Source organism: Falco peregrinus, chromosome 7 (assembly GCF_023634155.1).
Source record: "Falco peregrinus isolate bFalPer1 chromosome 7, bFalPer1.pri, whole genome shotgun sequence".
Lineage (NCBI taxonomy): Eukaryota > Metazoa > Chordata > Aves > Falconiformes > Falconidae > Falco > Falco peregrinus.
The window spans coordinates 72948430-72967579 of record NC_073727.1 but is presented as its reverse complement, the minus strand read 5'-3'; the positions used below and the strand labels follow the sequence as shown (position 1 = coordinate 72967579).

The 19150-nt window shown below is 41.5% G+C and overlaps 1 protein-coding gene across 1 annotated transcript in view; it reads right to left on the bottom strand.

The window, feature by feature from the left end:
* The window catches only part of MLIP (muscular LMNA interacting protein), a 94676-nt gene that overhangs the window by 3308 nt on the left and 72218 nt on the right, over positions 1-19150 (bottom strand). The window lies entirely within an intron of this gene.

Below are 19150 nucleotides of genomic sequence, written 5' to 3'. Positions count from 1 at the left end.
AATTTCATCACTGACATCTGTTTATTACAGACAGAAAAATAGATGCTGGGCTGTCAGACTATGGTTTGTGGGCTTTGCTGGCTGGTTTTGCTAGTTGTTCAGCTGCATCTTGATCAGTTCATCAAGTCACACTTTATGCACAGCCACATGTCTGCTTTCACACTGCAAATTCCTTTCTGATCTTCTCAAAACAGTAACTGTGAAACAAGGGCAGAATGTGATGCTGTTAACTTACACCCAGGCAGCAACATATTAGTGGAAAGCCTTTCTGGGATATATCAGTGATTAAATGCTGGATTTTATAAAGTCATAGAATCATAGAATCGTTTAGATTGGGAAAGACCTTTAAGATCATCGAGCCCAACCATTAACTTAGCAGTGCCAAGTCCACCACTAAACCATGTGTAGATGTGGCATTTAAGGACATACATCTTTTAAATACCTGAGGGATGATGATTCAACTACTTCCATGGGCAACCTGTTCCAATGCTTGACAACCCCTTCAGGGAAGAAATTTTTCCTAACATCCAATCTAAATCTCCCCTGGTGCAACTTGAAGCAATTCCCTCTTGTCCTATTGCTTGTTATTTGGGTGAAGAGACTGACACCTACCTCACTACGACCACCTTTCAGGTAGTGTAGAGAGTGACAAGGTCTCCCCTGAGCCTCCTTTTCTCCAGGCTAAACAACCCCAGTTCCCTCAGCCGCTCCTCCTAAAACTTGTGCTCAAGACCCTTCACCAGCTTTGCTGCCCTTCTCTGGACACAGTCTAGCACCAAAAAATCTTTGTCATAGTGAGACGTCCAAAACTGAACACAGGATTCAAGGTGAGGCCTTACCAGTGCCGAGGGGGACAATCACTTTCCTTGTCCTGCTGGACATACTATTTCTGATACAAGCCAGGGTGCTATTGACTGCCTTGGGCCACCTGGGCACACTGGTGGCTCATGTTCAGCTGGCTGCCAACCAACACCTCCAAGCCCTTTTCCGCCAGGCAGCTTTCCAGCCACTCTTCCCCAAGCCTGCGGTGTTGCAAGGGGTTGCTGTGACCCAGGTGCAGGACCCAGTACTTCTGCTTGTTCGACCTCGTAAAATTGGCCTCAGTCCATCAACGCAGCCATCCAGATCCCTCTGCAGACCCTTCCTACCCTCAAGCAGATCAACACTCCCCGCCAACTTGGTGTCAGCTGCAAACTTACTGAGGGTGCACTCCATGCCCTCATCCAGATCACTGATAAAGATATTAAACAGAACTGGCCCCAGTACCAAGCCCTGGGGAACACCACTTGTGACCGGCCACCAAGCAGACTGAACTCCATTCACCACCACTCTGTTCATGGGCTCAGCCATCCAGCCAGTTTTTCACACAGTAAACATTACATCCATCCAAACCATAAGCAGCCAGTTTCTCCAGGAGAACGCCGTGGGAAACTGTGTCAAAGGCTTTACTAAAGTCTAGGTAGGCAACATCCACAGTCTTTCCCTCATCTGCTAAGTGGGTCACCTTGAAATAGAAGGAGATCAGGTTAGTCAAGCAAGAACTGTTTTTCTTAAGCCATGCTGGCTGGGCCTGATCCCCTAGTTGTCCTGTACGTGCCGTGTGATGGCACTCAGGATGATCTGCTCCGTAACCTTCCCCAGCACTGAGTTCAGGCCGACAGGCCTGTAGTTCCCTGGATCCCCCTTCTGGCCCCTCTTGTCAATGGGCATCACGCTGGCTAACTGCCACTCAGCTGGGACCTCCCCGGTCAGCCAGGACGGCTGATGTATGATCGCAAGTGGCTCGGTGAACACATCTGCCAGCTCCCTCAGTACCCTTGGGTGGATCCCATCCAGCCCCACGGACTTGTCCACGTTCAAGTGGTGAAGCAGGTCACTTGGATTACGGGGACCTCATTCTGCTCCTCATCCCTGTGTTCCAGCTCAGGGGGCTGGGTACCTGGAGGACAACTGGTCTTACTATTAAAGACTAAGGCAAAGAAGGCATTAAGTACCTCAGCCTTTTCCTCATCCGTTGTCTCTATGTTTCCCCCTGCATCCAATAAAGGATGGAGATTCTCATTAGCGCTCCTTCTGTAGCTAATGTATTTATAGAATCATCTTTTATTGTCTCTTATGACAGTAGCCGGATTAAGTTCTAGTTGGGCTTTGGCCCTTCTAATTTTTTCCCCTGTGTAACTTCGTGACATCCTTGTAGTCCTCCTAAGTGGACTGCCCCTTCTTCCCAAGGTCATCAACTCTCCTATATTTTCCTTGATTTCGAGCAGAGTCTCTCCACTCAGCCAGGCCAGTCTTCTTCCCTACCAGCTTATCTTTCCGCACATGGGGACAGACTGCTCCTGTGCCTCTAAGATTTTTTCTTAAAGGTTGTCCAGCCTTCCTGGACTCCTTTGTCCTCTAGGAGTGCCTCCCAAGGGACTCTGTCAACCAGGCTCCTAAACAGGCCTATGTCAGCCCTCCAGAAGTCCAAGGTAGTCGACCCTCCTCTTTACTTCTCCAAGAATTGAAAACCCTATCATTTTGCAATTGCCCTGTCCAAAACAACCTCCAAGCAGCACATCACCCACAGGTCCTTCTCTGCTCACCTACAGCAGGTCTAGCTGGGTGCCTTCCCCAGTTGTCTCATGTTGCAGCACAAACAAACTAGTAGACCACTACAAGGCTTTGCCATTGGTCAGATTCTACTGTCTGTGCTGTATCTCCTTCCTCCAGAGGCCAAACCACACTGCTCCTCCTCTGTCTAACCACCTTTCTCACAATCCTCAGGGCTATTTAACCACTTAGCAGGAACGAGCTACACCTGCACATCATCCATGTCTATCAACTCACTGCTTTTGTGGCAAGGCCACAGCTGCATGTTATCAATGCTAATCAACCCACTGCCTTCATTCCTCTACAGTCTCATACACCAGCTGTGTGAGGAAGCTCTCTTCCACACACTCCAGGCACCTCTTAAACTGTTTCCTCTCTGCTGAATTGTATTTCCAGCAGACATCTGGTAAGTTGAAATCCCCCATGACAACAAGGGCTAGCAACTGTGAGACTTCTCCCAGCTGATTATAGAATATTTTATCTGCATTTTCATCCACCTTTTCATCCTGGTTGGGTGGTCTGTAACAGACTCCCACCATGACATCTACCTTGTTAGCCTTCCCCCTGATTCTTACCCATAAACACTGAACCCATCATCACCATCATTAACAATCAAAATGCTGCCTAACATACAGGGCTATCTCATTTCCTTTCCTTCCTTGCCTATACCTTCTGAGGAGTTTATAGCCATCCACTGCAGCACTTCAGTTGTGTGAGACATCCTACCATGTTTCCATGATGGCAACTGTGTCATAATGTTCCTGTTGCGCAATGGCTTCCAGCTTCTCCTGTTTGCTGCCCATGCTGTGTGCATTGGTGTAGACACACTCCAGTTGAGCTATTGATCATGCTACCTTTTTGAGAGGAGAAGCCCTAATTCTTACCTGGCCATTCTTGGGTGCTTCATAGTTTTTAGCACATCAATAAGACTTGGGACTTTGCTGCTGCATAGATCTCCATCCCAGATCTTGCTGGCATGCTGTCCCTCAAACATCAGCATGCTGCCCCCAAGCTTCTCTCTAGCAAGCCTGGATTTTTCCCCTTTACCCTTTCAAATCTAGTTTAAAGGTTTTTCAGTGAGCCCTGCTAACTCCTGTGCAAAGATCCTTTTCTCACTTTGAGACAGGAGTACCTCACCTGTTGCCAGCAGGCCTGGTATCATGTAAACTAACCCATGATCAAAAAACCCAAAATTCTGCCGGTGGCACCAGGCTCAGAGCCAGGTATCGATCTGCTGGCTCTTCCTGTTTCCTCCCTTATCATTCCCTGCAACTGGAAGGATAGAGGAGAACATCACTTGCGCTCCTGATCCTTTAACCAACTGTCCCAATGCCCTGAAGTCTCTCTTGAGTGCCTGCAGACTTCTTGTGACAACTTCATCACTGCCTGCCTGAAAAATCAATGATGGACAATAACCTGAGGGCTGTAGGATGGTAGGAAGCCCCAGGGAGGCAGCAGACTGCCCTGAGAAGTGGGTCCAGCCTGCACACGGGGCCTTCTGTTCCCTTCAGCAGGGAGTCTCCGATGGCAATGACCCGTCTTTTTTACCTCACGGAAGCAGTTTTGACCCAGGGCATTGGCCGACTTAGCCTGGGCAACACCTCCATGCTAGATGAACCACCCTCCTTGTTACTGCTCGGTGCCGCCTGTTGAGCCTCACACCAGCTGTGCGAGGGGACCTGGGGTGGTGCGGTGGCCACAGAGGGGACACACTTGCTGTGCCAGGCAGGAACTTGTCCCCATTGCCCCCTGTCCCCTACGTCACTGCATTCAGCCAGGCAGAGAGAGGATAGGGAATCCCCCCCGTCACGCATCTGTCTGCCCATTGGGGCTGTCTCGGGAAGGCAGGGTGTGATCCCAGTAGTGTCTCTCTCTCTCTGGCTCCCTGACCCTGGTGCTCCCCAGCCCCCTCCCCCCTCCCCAGAGCGCTGCCACTGAGCAGAGCATCCCCTCTGCCCGGGTGCAGCTCCCACGGGAGCGCTCGCTGCCGCCGGTCGGCACTGGGGTCAGAGCAGGGCACCGCCTGCGGCCCTGCACCTGGGTGGCAGCGGGTTCCCACCGGAGCTCTGTCTGGCACCTGTGTCAGTCGTGGTGGGCACTGAGCTGAGAGAGGCCATGGCTTTCTGCCAGGTGGGTACCAATGCTCCCTGGGTGTAAGAGGCAAGGCTCTGGCACCCTTCCTGCATGCCCTGCCATGCAAACTGCTGCATCATGCCCTGATTGTCTGCCCTTTTTGCAACACTCCTGGTTGCTTGCACCCCCGAAGGGCTTGTTTTACAGGTGTGGGGGGCTTGGCCACCATTGCCCCGGCCCCACCCAGGTCCTGTCAGAGGCTGCCGTTTGAGCTGGGGGGCCCTGGGGGCTCCCTTGGCTCCCCCTGAGGCTTCCCAGGTTGGGGAAACCCCCTTGTGCACCACACTGGAGTGTTCTTCTGCTGATGGTGCCAGCACCAGAGCTGCTCACCTCAGCGACTAAGTAACAGTATCTTTAAGACTTCACTCCAAAAAGTACAATTTTAGAGAATTTAATCAGCATGGATGTGTGATTCCCCTCATTTCAGACAAATCTCATTATCTAATCAAGAAAAAAATCTTCATTAGCTACCAACCAACCAAAAAATTGACAATTAACTTGTCAATTTAGCACATCTGTGATTTTCAGAATTCTTACAGTAAAGTCTGACATGATGAATTATGACATAAACTCTGAACAGAGGCTAAGGGATATTTTTAAAATAGACAACTCATTTGGTAAGCAAAGAAAAGGAAGAAAAAAAGTGTACATTTTCACTGGAATTTGGTAATTACCAAAGTCCTGAAGGGGGCTGTAATTTAATTTAAACTTTTAAATTAGTCAGTTATATTCTCCTCTGTTACGATGACCCCATAAGAAATGGGCAGTCTTTGTCACAACTGATACAGATGACAGCAGGACTGCTGCTGAGGTCCTTCAATAGTTACAGCCCAGAGGGGCAGCTTGCCCAACTGGGACTGAGAAATAGGTGCTGTCACAACTCCCCATCCTCAGTACCCAGCAGGGTAGCAAAATGTAAAGAAGAAACTTGATCTGCTATGAGATTTATTTACAAGATTTAGACTATGTACATTTAATAACACCATGCTGCCTATTTACAAGAGCAATACGCTTAAGCAGTCTGGAAAAAATAGAAGCTTACAGTGAAAGTAAGCTTACAATGATGCAGCTGAGATTGCTGAATGTATCCTATAAACCGAGTTATAGATCACCTTAAAACAGGACCTGCAGGCATCCAGCAAGGATAGGGCAAGAGGGGTGCCCATCAGAGGGAAGTGTCCAGGAAGCAGATGTCCCTATTTCTTGTGCTTCCGCCTCTGCACTTCGAATGGACAGAGGCTGAGGTGAAGGTGGCAGAGGTGGGGAGAAGCACAACACACCTGGGAAGAGCAAGACCCAGGCAGCAAAATATCTTCACTTAGGTTTGTGTTTTGTCCTCTTTCCTTTTCACAGGTTGACACCCTTTCATCTGCTTTGTCAAATAAGAAACATATTCAACCAAAAGCAAAACCTCAGCTATGAGGTGATACTAATTTTTTTTTTAAAAAAAAAGAGTAATAACTGCCAAATTGCATTAAAAACTTTTCCATTGAGGTCAACTTAGTGAAAGATGCACTGCTCATTTAATGAATTTATACTCTATAGTTCATGACTGTTTCTTTGTAGGATTCACCATAAAATACTTATTTTCCTCTCCAAGGAAGAGTTTGCAAAAGTGAAAGACTCCTCGCTTTCAACAGAAAGATAAATTTAAAAAAACAACAAGAAAGCTACAGTTGTTATCAAGTCATCATTACACAGACAAAGGACCTGTGGCCTTCTGGCACTCCTCCACACCATGTAACCATTCAATTAAAAGCCCACTGAGGTACCTGAAATCATCAAGGATAAGCTACTCTGCTTGTATAGGAAACCTCTTCCAGAAACATGCTGTAGGAATGCTTTTAAAGGAAGCATTTTCTAAACAAAATTGTGCACTCAAGTGCTGACTGAGTCATCTGTTTATGTCTGACTGCTAACAGAGTGGCAGATATCAGCCAGCAACCAGAATTTGAAATACTTCATCAACTCCCTGACAGGATATATAAAATTTTTGGTCCAAAACTAAAAACTTAAACTCTTTCTTTGATAGTGGGTGGCACAGCTGACACTGCTGAGAAACAAGCTAAGACTTAGTTTTGCAAAGGGAAGTGTGGGTCTTCTACAACAGCACTGAAAAATGGTAAAGGCTGTTACGGTAGCAATATGCTGCTGTCACATGGCTATAGCTCTATTAGCAAATTACACAGGGCCAAGACACAAGCTCCAGAGCTGGCCCCTAATCAGTTGTAGTGATTCAGTAACAGGGTGCTCCCTGGCATGGTTTTGGCCCAGGTCAGCAAGTGCACAGTCAGAAATAGGAGGATAGGCTGGGCCTACTATCAATAGGTAGGATGGAAATGGCCACCCTTCTTCAGGGACAGAAGGTATTTTGGCTGTATGAAAATGAGCCTTGCATATTTGCCTCAAAGCTTCAGAAGACTGAACTTCTCATCAGCATGCGTACGGGGATGTTCATCTCTAATTTTTTCTGCTGTTATTATGACACTGGTTGTCCCTGAGATCTTGCCGAAACTGATAGCTAAGTTACCAGTCGCAATCCTATTCCTCTCAGCAGAGGTCTAAAATCCTGAGTCCTGTGTTTCTCCTATCCAAGTCACTGTCACTTGCACTCATACAGAGTATTCAGAGATCCCCAAAGTATGTAGGACCAGATCCCTCTTCAACAGCTAGCAACGACTGCAGTCACTCTTTATGGTGCTGTGTCACTACAGACATTAAGTTGTTCTGGGTATCTGAACAACTTTCCTGTAAATGAGAAAATTGACTCTTACTGTTTAACAAGGAATTGGCTTTTTTAATATGTTTTCGATGCAGTGCTGTTTTGAGGCAGCCTACCTCTGAGACAATTAGACAAATGGTCAAGAAAAATATCAGATAAATTTATCAATTTAAAATGATAAAAATATTATATAAAAAATAAGATTAAAATGTATTATAAAACAGGTGAGCTAGCCTTGGGATAAAAGTTAGCTGCCCTCTTCCTTTCCTTTCTGCTCTGAGTCCATCAGACCTCACTTGACAAACAGCAAGCACTGAGTCTATCTGTTTGCTTGCATAACCTTTAAACCCAACTTTCCTGTACAAATAGTCTCTTGCAATCTTTGAAGCCTTCTGATTCAAATGGGAAAATCAAAGAATTCCCTCATGGAAAGGAACTATTCCCAGTCCTTTCCAACAAATGCATTAGTTTTGGGGAAATGAACCCTGAAGCTGACAGGGCAAGTATGCATCGCAGTATGCCCCAGCCAATGCAGTCATCTTCTGTCAGCACTGAGAAGCCAGAGTCACCTGAGCCTCTAAACTGTTGAGAGCACCTGCTTTCAAATAGTGAGAAACTGGCTCCCTTGTCAAGGATCATTGCAGGTTCCACAGTCAGCAAAAAGATGCTTTTTGCCCTAACAAGACAGATAGAGATGTTTATCTAGTTGAACTGTGAAACTCCTTAAAATACTCCTCTTCTTTTCTGCCACAAATCAGTCTTCATAAAGGGAAATATGTTATTGAACATATTAGGGCATTTTTATTTTCCCCTTGTGCTGGCTTTACACTGGCAAAAATGCAATACAATATTCCAGTCAGTGTGTCAGCCCACAATGAAGTTCTTGTACATTTGAAAGTGTGAAGGCATATAATTGTGGTTAGAAGGATTTCTTCTTCCTCCAGCTAAATAGTAAATAATTCACATCACTGAAAAGCCTAGGAGTAGGATAATTATTTTCTCCATCTCCATGCTGAAGCAGCAGCAGGTCATGCACCAGAGCACAGACAACAAGGACAGCCATCTGTTTGAAATTCAACTTGTCTATTTTTGTTCATACCGAAATACTCGCATTTCAAGAAACAGCTGAATTTCCAACATGATGTCTGATACTATACTGTGTTATGATTTCCACTGACTCTGTGCTAAACTAAGCCAAAACTAAAATCAATGGATTTAGTCCTTTTCCATTCTACTCGCAGTAAGGGGATGATCCTTTTCCTCAATAGCTGGAAAAAAGGGACAGACACAAAGTAAGAGTAGTGTGGAGGAGGCACTCACCTCTGCTGCAGATCTGGGACCAGCAGAGGAGCAAGTATGCAAGTCTGGAACCAGAAAAGGGAGCAGGTTTGCCCAGGCGCTGCTCGCTGCCCAGGCTGAAGGCAGGGAGGGGGATAAGGGCAAGTCCTTAGCACTGATGCTGCTCTCTGCTTCCCCCTCTGCTTCCTTCTTTTTCTTTTAAAAGGAAACCCTTTTAGCACATTTAAGTTCCTTTCACTCACATTTTCCTTTGGTACATAATGAATCTCATTTCTTACTTAATTGTGTGATGGCACTGTATGGACCACTTTTCTGTATAACTGACACATTTCACTTCAGCAGTGACTGAAATTTGGTGCTTGAGAAAGTATGGCAAAGACTGCCTTCCAGAAGTCATTCACCAGTGCTTAAAGGCCATGCAATTATTTTAGGTGGACAGATGGGCACATGATGCCTGGTTTTATGTTGGACCTGACAACTATGCTATATTTGATGCCATTCTGACCTGAAGTGGCTCTTAAAAGATGCTGAATTTAATACTGTTTTACTTTAAAGCAAACATGCTATAATTCCTAAGGTGTCATATTCTCAACCGTGGTTTAATTCGTTTCACGGAGCTTTGGGCTTAACAGCTTTAAATGCAGGAAATACAGGAATCTCAGTAATACATGGGCTTTAAAATTAATTAATTAGAGAAAAAATACTTCTTCCTTCAAATGCTTGAACTCATCTTCTGTCCACCCTCGAGTCATTACAACACCTACCCACAACCCTCCTCATTGCAAGAAACTGCACTGTGTTCTTTTTGTTACTGTCATTTAAGCCTGCTTACAAAATACAGAAATATAATTCTTTATTTGCTATAAATATGTATGACTTCTCTCCCACTATTTATGTATTTAAATACATTTTGATAAATCCTTCCACTGCACACTCAAAAACCATGAATGACTGGTGCATTAAAATGTCTGAACCAAAAAAACCTTAGGAAAATAGTACCAAGGTATGCAAGACTGGTCTCACGTGAATTTTGTCTTATTTGCTTAATATAAAAAAAAATAATTTATAGTTCATGGCAATGGCAATATTTTTTGTAGTGTTGGTGTGCAGGGTATGGCTTTACACTTTTTTATCATGAGTCATTCATAGTCATCTTCTAAAAGAGTAGAAAATCTGTCGATAAGTCATAGTGGCATGCCCAATGCTTCTCCTGTCCATTGGGTAAAAGTCACATATTTGACAGGTATAGATACATTTCTAGTCACCATAAATAATTAGTCCCTGGTGTAGCTAGTCAGAGATTCCACAAGAGGAGAAGTAATTAGCTGAATCATAAATACTGCAAAATTTCTCAGTCAAAATGTTACTACTGAAGAATCATTCATAAACAGTCACAATGCACTCAGAGACAGTATTGCTGCCTGAACAAAAAAAACACACAAGAATTCTACTGTAGTGATTTCAATTTAAAACACATGACATAAAATATATAGTTAAATAATTAAAATAGTTATTTTAAAAAGAGGCAAAAAGTATCAAAGGAGCTACCAAAAGGATGCAATGATTATAAGTGACCAGAATACTGCTTAAGACAATAGTTTCAGAGAAGCTGTGCATCAGCCTATAAGAAGACTTTAAGAGATCTAGTAATACTGGGATGTTCAAAGAGCAGTGCAAAGAAGTGAAAGAAGGAATAAGGAGGAAAGGGCTTTTAAGACAGAAAGCTGTATTCAAATACAGTTTAGAGGAAAAAAAGAGAAAGAAAAAAAAAAAGAAATAAAATCTAGCCCATGATATAAAAATGTCATATATTAGGCCAAGGAAGACTTTGAGGAAAAAGGTTGCTAGATTTCCTTACAACTAAAAGTCTATAGGGCCAGTAGATACAATTAAGACATAAAGAAGATGCATGAAGAAGAGGAGACCAAGGCTGAAAATTGATTCCTCTCTTCAGCTTTCCTCACAGGAAGACTTAAGGAGGTTCTCACACCATCAAAGAAACAATTTGGAGGAACTGTCTGGACTACAGTGTACAGACTGTCAACAAGATGGATTTGAGAACAAATTATTAAAATGAACAAATAAAGTGCAAGCAATAGAGAAAGTTGTAAAGCAGTTCAAGTGTGAAATTGCCACATTATGAATTGCGGTATTTAAGTTATTCCTTCAGACATAATCGGTACCAAGAGAATGAGAAGTGGCAACAGCGGGGCAGGTTTTACTACGGGATCCTGAAGAGGACCAGGAATCACAAATCACTATGTGACTTTTCAAGCTGTGCAAAGTAGTAGGAACAAATTACACTACAGAACAGATTTAGTATTTGAACAAATAATAGGGAATGGGTTTTGAAAGGGCACTCGTCTGATAAATCTCTTAAAGTTAATTTAGTCAGAGACAAGAAAGCTGGCTGTTGCAGCAGATGTAGGTTATGTTTAAACTAGAATACGAGGATCTTTTGACATCTAGGAACACACATTAGATGAAATAAAGTGAGAATCAACAGACCGTCTTATGTGAGGCTCAGTATTAATTTTTTTTTCCCCACCTGGTCCCAAAATGCATGACCAGAGACGACAAAATAAGGCTGCACGGATTATAAAGTTCAGTGGATGCACAGCCATGCTGCATGTGGATTTCCAAAGGCTTTGGTGAAGGGCTTTCAGTAGAGTCTACTAAGGAAATGAAGCTACTACAGAGCAAAATCAAATAGTTCCTATGGACCTGTTAAAAGATAGGATGGAAAAGGTTGGAATAAATGTTCACATTTCATAGTGCAGGGAAGTAAGGAACAGAGTTTCTCAGAGACTTTCTCTGGAACCTGGTCTTTGAATTATGGATGTAGATTGGCTAGAAAACTGCAGCTAGTAAGGTGACAAAGTTTGCTGGTAATACAGAATCATTCAGGGGAGTAAAGACAAAATATCAGTGCAAAGACTTGCAGAGAGATCTTATGATACTGAGTGAATGAATGATAAAAAGGCAGGTGAAACTTAGTTGAATTCAACATTGATACATTTCACAGGGAAAAACTAAATTACATCCTGAATTTACACATGCAGTGATGAACCAGTTAGCTCAGAAACTAGCTCTCACTACTCAGGAAATGTATCTTGGATTTATTGTATACAGTTCTACACAAACATTGGCTTACTGCTCAATACAAGTAAGAACTAAATAAATTACTAGGAATTGCTAGGAAAGGAATAGAAAAAAATAATCTTATCACATCATCTTGTAAATACAAAGCGTGTTCAGAGCTAGACAAGACTAGTTTATGGTTTTAATCTCCCAGTCTCAAAAACAAAAACTTGAAAAAGATATAGAAAAGAGCAATACAAATCATCAAAGATATTGGACAGTATTCAAACCTCTCAAAGACTGACTAAATAATTTTGACTTTTCTGTATGAAAAAGAGGTGACTGGTAAAGTATTATGGTCAATACATAGAAAATGATTATTTAGAAAGTGAAGGAAGAACAATTATTTACTGTTTCGGTACAAGAACTGTCAAAGTCAAGTAGTAAGTTTAAAACAAAGAAATAAAGTAGTATTTCACATAATTCATAATTAAGAAGTAAACCCTATTGCTACAGAATGTTGTGGAGACCTAAGTATACAAGATTCAAAGAGTAACTGGAAAAAATCATGAAAGAAGTGGTAAAGATTACTACATGGTAGAAATTGATTCAGGAAGTCCTTACAATTCCATTAGCTGAAATACAATGGGAAATATTTCTCATCCACATCTCTTTTTTTCCCCAAGAATTCATTAGTGGTTTACCATCGTTTGGACAGGCTCCATGACCTGTCTTCTGACCTTTGTTCAAAAAGTTTGGCTCCAACAGAACTAAATTATGATCAGAGCTAAAATGAACATCTGATGCATAATCCCTTTCTTTATTTGATTTTACCCTTGCTTTTCACTAGTTTTGCCAACTTTGCTTTAAACCAGTATGTTTTAAGAAAATAGATGCCAGAACATATAAAAAAAATTTGTAAAAGTGGAATACTAAAAGAGTCCAAGAACCAGCAGTAGATTCTACAGAATGTTACACACATCAAGATTCAGCAAGACTCTACTTTGTCATTTGGTCCATAGCTTTACAAGGAGCTTCAGGATTTACAGGTATTTAAAATAGATGTGTATTCAGTACAGAAAAAGGCAATTAGCTCTGTAGAAGCAATGTCATTTGTTAGAAGGATATTGACTGCAGCTTCTTTCAATGGACTAAGAAAGTAAATAGTAATTCAGATTTTTTGCAAGTGCAAATTTTGAAAAACAGCTTATCACAGCTGTGTAATACATACCAGCTGGCTCTCTGCTACCATAGATGCTGATTTGTAAAGGTTAGCCTGCAAAAGAGGCAAATATATACAGTATTACATAAAGTAGCATAGTGATATAGTAACGACAGAAGAAAAATCCATGGACAGCAATATGCTTAGGTACAGAAGCTTTTACCACTGATACAGTGACATGCAATTGGTAAGAGAAGTTAAAATACTGACATTTCCAGTTTATTTCTAGGTATAATCAAATATAAATGCCTATTGTTAAGATTTCAGGGATACTTTTTTCCAAGTGCAACAAAATTTCACTTTTTCATCTCCATTTAATCTCAAAACATAAATCCTGATATTTCTGAGCCTGTCACTGTCTATTAATTTGCAGCATCAAAGTTATTAACACTATCAATTTTTCTGGGTGCTCAACCCAACCTTCTCCTCCTTCTGAATTTACATTATGAAAACCGAACAATCCTACTCAAGTATTACTTTTTTTTTCCCTAAGTTTACATTGAACAGCAGAAGCCCTATTTTCCAGATCAAGTTTAAATGTGATGAATGCAAAGTATTTGTGTGTGTATGTTAAATAGCCATGCGCCACATGTTTACTTGCCAACACAGTGGTGAGATTCAGAATTTCTGGTGCATTGATCCTTCCAATCAGCTCCTTCAAGCTCTGTAAGAGTTCCACTGGATAACCCAATGTGTTTCTGTACAGATAATGTGCCTTTCTTTGATGTGTGATTTGAAGGCCTTGAGACTCTAAAATGTGAATATTCTTCAGTACGGTGGTAAAAAAGGTACTAGATGCAATGGTTAGATGTAGTAGAAGACAAGTTGGTGCCATTACAGCCTGCACCCTCTGCAGAAGGACCACTACAGTTGGATTTGTATCAACTCAGCTGTAAGTTCCTCTCACCATTTCAAGCAGAAAAGCAATTCCAGCACATTCGGAAAGGGAAGAATATATTCTTCCCTTCTTCCCCTGTGACAAAGACCTTGCAGAGATTTGGCCACAGAACTCTGGATGTGGTCTTCCAAGTGCTAAACAGAGATGTTTAATGACTACCTGGACCTGTTGGCCTGCACTGACAGTGAGAACAGCGTCACCACAAGCCATGGTGGAGGACTGTGCTCCTTGTTGAGAGCACTCACATCTCTAAACACAGCCACTGGCAGAGGAAACCTTCCCACCAACACAGGGATAGCTCTGATTTAGCACTAAACCTACAAAAAGTACATTTTCTGCCCTTGACAGCATAAACTAGAGGTTTTACTGATGGTTGCTTTCGTACTAGGGATTCTTTTTCATACCATTAACCATGTGTGATGACCAATCTCATTGTGAGCTTAAAGATGTCAACGTGCTTCAGAATGATCTACAAATACTAGCAGGCTGGAATTAAATTCTCTCACTTCAATGGTGCCTGAAATGTATATAAGCACAGCAGACCACAGATAAAGACAAACCACTCATTTCTGTACGTCTGTGTGCATTTTTAGCTGCTTCACATTCTCATTTTTTCATTTGTGTCATGTCTATAACACTTTAAAAAGACTTTTTTAAAACTGTCAAGAAGAGTGTCAATGACAATAATACACAAATTAATTATTCCAATTAATCATGAGAAATTATTTTTAAAATAGTTGTAAGTAGGCTAAATAACAAAAGTATAAATTGCTAGAATTTGAAACTTGAAATTAAAGTTAAGAAACCTTTTGCTGGTGACAGTAATTATATGGAAACAAAATGACTAAATACATGTATTAGGTCACTCAATAGCCATAAAATAAATATATTTAGAGAATGATTATATTATTATATCATTTTTACAAATCAGCAGTATCATCCCTAAAGCCAACAGAGACGCACTATTATAAAAGGGTGAATGGGATCAATCAAAGACCATACAGTTTAAAAAGTTGCTAAATGACAACTGTAGTACTTAGTTGTCGGATGGTACAAACTGCTGTAATTTCACTGAAGTCAGACATTTTCCCATGCTTTTTATACAGTCCCTTGCTATTTGTACAATCATTTACATCCTTAAAGGGTTCTGAAATGCAAGTCAAAAAGGAATTGAGCCCAAGCTAAATCTATTCCATTTTAATTGTTAAATGGCAGGCTATTTCAACATAATTTTATAGTCTACTACTCCACGTAACCTATTGAAGTAATTATCACGTGTGCATACATATACATTTATATGTGTATGTTTATAAATAATACTTCAGCATGACTCATAAACAAATTAAAGCTTTCCTTTTAACCAAAAACCCTCAAAGCAACATTTTGACAAGCATCTCAATATCAGACATCATGAATACAAAAAAATTAAGAAAATTATATTACTAAATTAGCATTTTAATTCTTTCTAGTAAAATTAATTAAGCTGAATAAACTAAAAGCCTACTTCTGAAAGGAAAAAAAGATTTGTGAAAAAAGATGGCTGAAATCTTTATTCGGAGACACCACAGACCTCTTGATGGAACTCACTATTTGATATTATGATAAGTGTCCATACATTACCCAGTTACCAGTTTATGCCAGAGACACCATTAGATTGTCTCAAAATAAGCATCTTGTTTTAAAACAGACAACTCGTACCTATTAAGAAGAAACGTTGGCCCTTGGACTATATCTCCTTTCGTGAACAAGCCAGCAAACACAGAGGCTCAGGAACAGGTCCTTCCCAGTTAATGGCTAGCACATCCCTTGCACGCATTGGTCCACACCAACTACCGCTCTTCCAGACAGTTCTCAGTCATGGTCTGCATGGTAGCATGGAGCACTCGGTGAGCTGAAGGGGTGAGGCCACCCTTGTGCTGGGCTGGGGGGCTCACTTTGAGGGGAGGGAAGTGGAAGGGGAAGAGGAGAAGACAATTCTATGGAAAATCCCATCAGTGTGCCCTCACCCTAAGGGCCAGAGGACAAGCCACCATATGGTTTATTAGCTGTGACAGAAATATCCTTTTTATGTCCTACCAAGGAAGCAGAGCAAGAGAGGGTGAAAGAACTGTATGACATATGGGAGCTGTTAGGGACATCTGTCTTGTCCCTCAGAAGACTCTGCTGCAGACTGCAGCAATGCAGAGTCCAGGAGAGCCTGGATCCACCAAATTCAGCCACCACAGCACAGCCTGGACACCATGGTCTGGTTTTGACACACAAAAAATTCAACATGCTTGTACAATTTATAGGAAATGTTAGCCTATCAATAATCCCCTGCATTATCCCCAAATGTATTTTTAAATATTAGTTTGTTTCACTTATCTAGAAAGTTCCATGGAAGACTGGGAAGGGAGAGTTTGTAAGGGTGATTTTCTATGCCAGCAAAGAAAACCTAACTGTATCCCTAGGCATATAAGTTGGATGCCTGAATTTATTATATGTCAGCCACAGTTTTGGGAGCTGGACATCTGCTCTGGAGTGGTATTTAATATATTCTGTTCTCACAGACTTCCTCTGAAACACACTCTTTCATTTCATTAAAAAGCTCCCTTCTGATGTCTTGTCTAGTTAGTATGAGCCAGCACATTCTGTCAAGTAAAAATCACAGTATGCAATAACATATGAATACCACCACATCCAAGAAGCAAAACTGAATTGATCAAGCATTGTGCTGGCGTAAAACTAGAAGGCCTCCACTGCTTTGCCAGCACTGCTTTGATTTGAGGTCCAATAGAAATGTTGAATGATGAATAGTAAACGGAGATTTCTCACCACATGACTAGATCACTTGTAAGTAAAATATGAAACCTGCAGTAACTGTGTGTGAGAAATGAAGTGTTAATTTGGTTTAATGTTTCGGTAGTTGAAGACTCAATACAGAGATTTTCATGTTGAAATGTGTGTATATGTGACACAACAGCTTCTATTCATCTAAGGATAAATGATGGAGGTTTAGCCAGCTCTACACCTTGGAGAGAAAAGTTTGGGTTAACCCCAAATTCAGATGGATCGGAAAGAACTAAAAGACTTCTACCAAAGCAAGCCCCCTACAGTGCAGGCTGAGTCCAAACAAATACACCCTTCAGCATCCACAACAGATAGCTGAGGTGTTGCCTCATGCTTGATGCAAACAATAACAGAGAAGTGTGTGAAGAAAGTAAATTTAACATCATATTCACACAGGTAAAATTATCAATAGACACCACACCGAAGAGATTCCGGCTATGATGGATTTACAGCAGTGGGAAGACATCTCAAGTCTCAATTGCCAGTGCTCTAATGTACTCGCTTCTCTCTACTAGTCAATATGTCATGTCACGAGTAGATGCCTGTGCAGACCTACCCAGTACTGTAGCAAGAGCAGATAAATTAGACATTTCTGCATGCAAAATGTAATTATAAAAGTACTTACATATCTGGTTTCACGCCCAGCTGCTCTCTGCGGCATTGTTGACACCTTGCACAAAAAAAATAGATATATTAGGGGCACACACCTACTCCTCAGAGTAACTCAAGATTTTCATCATTGCGACAAATTATTAATTGCTCAAATTCAACAAAACTTCAATTTTCCAGAAAGATTCATGTGATACATGAGAATAAGGTATATTAAAGTTTTGCTTGATAGGTTTATTGTAGAAAATACTGTTTCATTTTTACTGCTCGAAAACATTGATTCCACTCTCTTGAGGATGGTGTTTAAATTACCCCTCAGAACTCCCATAACAAAACACTTATTAGTAGATAGCCATAGGTGTGGTGGCCCCATAAAATATAAGTTACATTTGCTCACAAGATAACTTGAAATGGCATCTCTTCATGTTCTTATTTGCAAGAACTTGCTTTCATCTGACTAGTCCATGTTATTTCTGAGACATTTATTTAAAACAGACACTCTTTTTTCCTTCCTGTCTATGATTCTCTTTTACCCTCAGTTTAAGAATTTTGCTCTCTCAGCCTGAGGTCCTCACAACCTTTAGCTTGGTCCCTATGCTGCATCCGGTTAAACTCTCCATTTGCCCCTTTATTTGGTTTCATGACTGCTATCAGATGCTTCTATCTGATCAAGGCTCAATTCTCACTTGCCCAAGGAAGTAGGTTTTGTATGCTATCGCTTAACTTAATAGCAGTATTTTAACCACTTTGGATTCAGCGCAGGCATTGGAATCCCCGCAATAACAGTCTCTGCTTCTTTGGCTACTGTCATGTTTCCATCTTTCAGGTGACTGAAGCCTGATTCACTACTGCATGCTGGTTGACAGAAGTAATTTCAAAAATGAAAAATAGATTTGAAGTGTATATTGAATATAGACACTCAGGAATGCTGGTTTTGTGCCCTGTTTTGGCATGGTGGACTGGACATTGTGCAGGATGTTCTGAATGCATCAATTTTTGATGTGCTTCTCTGCCAAAAATCCCTTTCTTCCCATTTCCAGCTGGATTTCTGTCATTGTCATTTTCCTGTAGCTACCACAACCAACTTAAGTTTACCTGGGGCAAACTGACTATAAGACCCTCTTTCCCTGAATAGTCATCCTTCTGAATCCCTAAGGCACATCAATATAACTTAATGAAACCAGAAGTTCAACACCAGTATAGAAAGTTATCTGTGCCTCTCACTACCTGTTTCTGAGTTATCCAGGGTAAATGGATGTAGCAGACATCCCCCTTCTGTTAGGTGCAGAGTTAAAACAACATCAGCACTTAATAGCAATCTACTTATTAATTTAATTATCCCACTATTGAAAACCAATAATGAACATGGAAAGAAAAATATTCTGAAATAAGTTTCCAAACAATGAAGCTAGAAACATTGCCTCCTCCGTAGTAAGGACACATGGATGAGGTGAAATCTGGGACATGGCCAGAGACCCTGCAATATGGAAGGCAAAGTATGTAGAATTTCTTCCTTGTGGATCCTAGCCTCTGAAGCCTTAATAAAGTTTTTCTTTCATAATATAACTCCTTCTGACTTCAGCAAAACATCCTGCAACAAAGACTGCACTACCTCCAGGGTTACAGTTCTGTCCTTCCATGTCTTTTAAACCACCAGACACTTCTACTGTTGCTGCATGTCTCAGCTGCAGCTTTCTGGTGAGACAGGCTTTAATGTTGCCATAGGCTTTATTGTGCGTTTGCTTGCGTCAGTGTCTATCTGCAA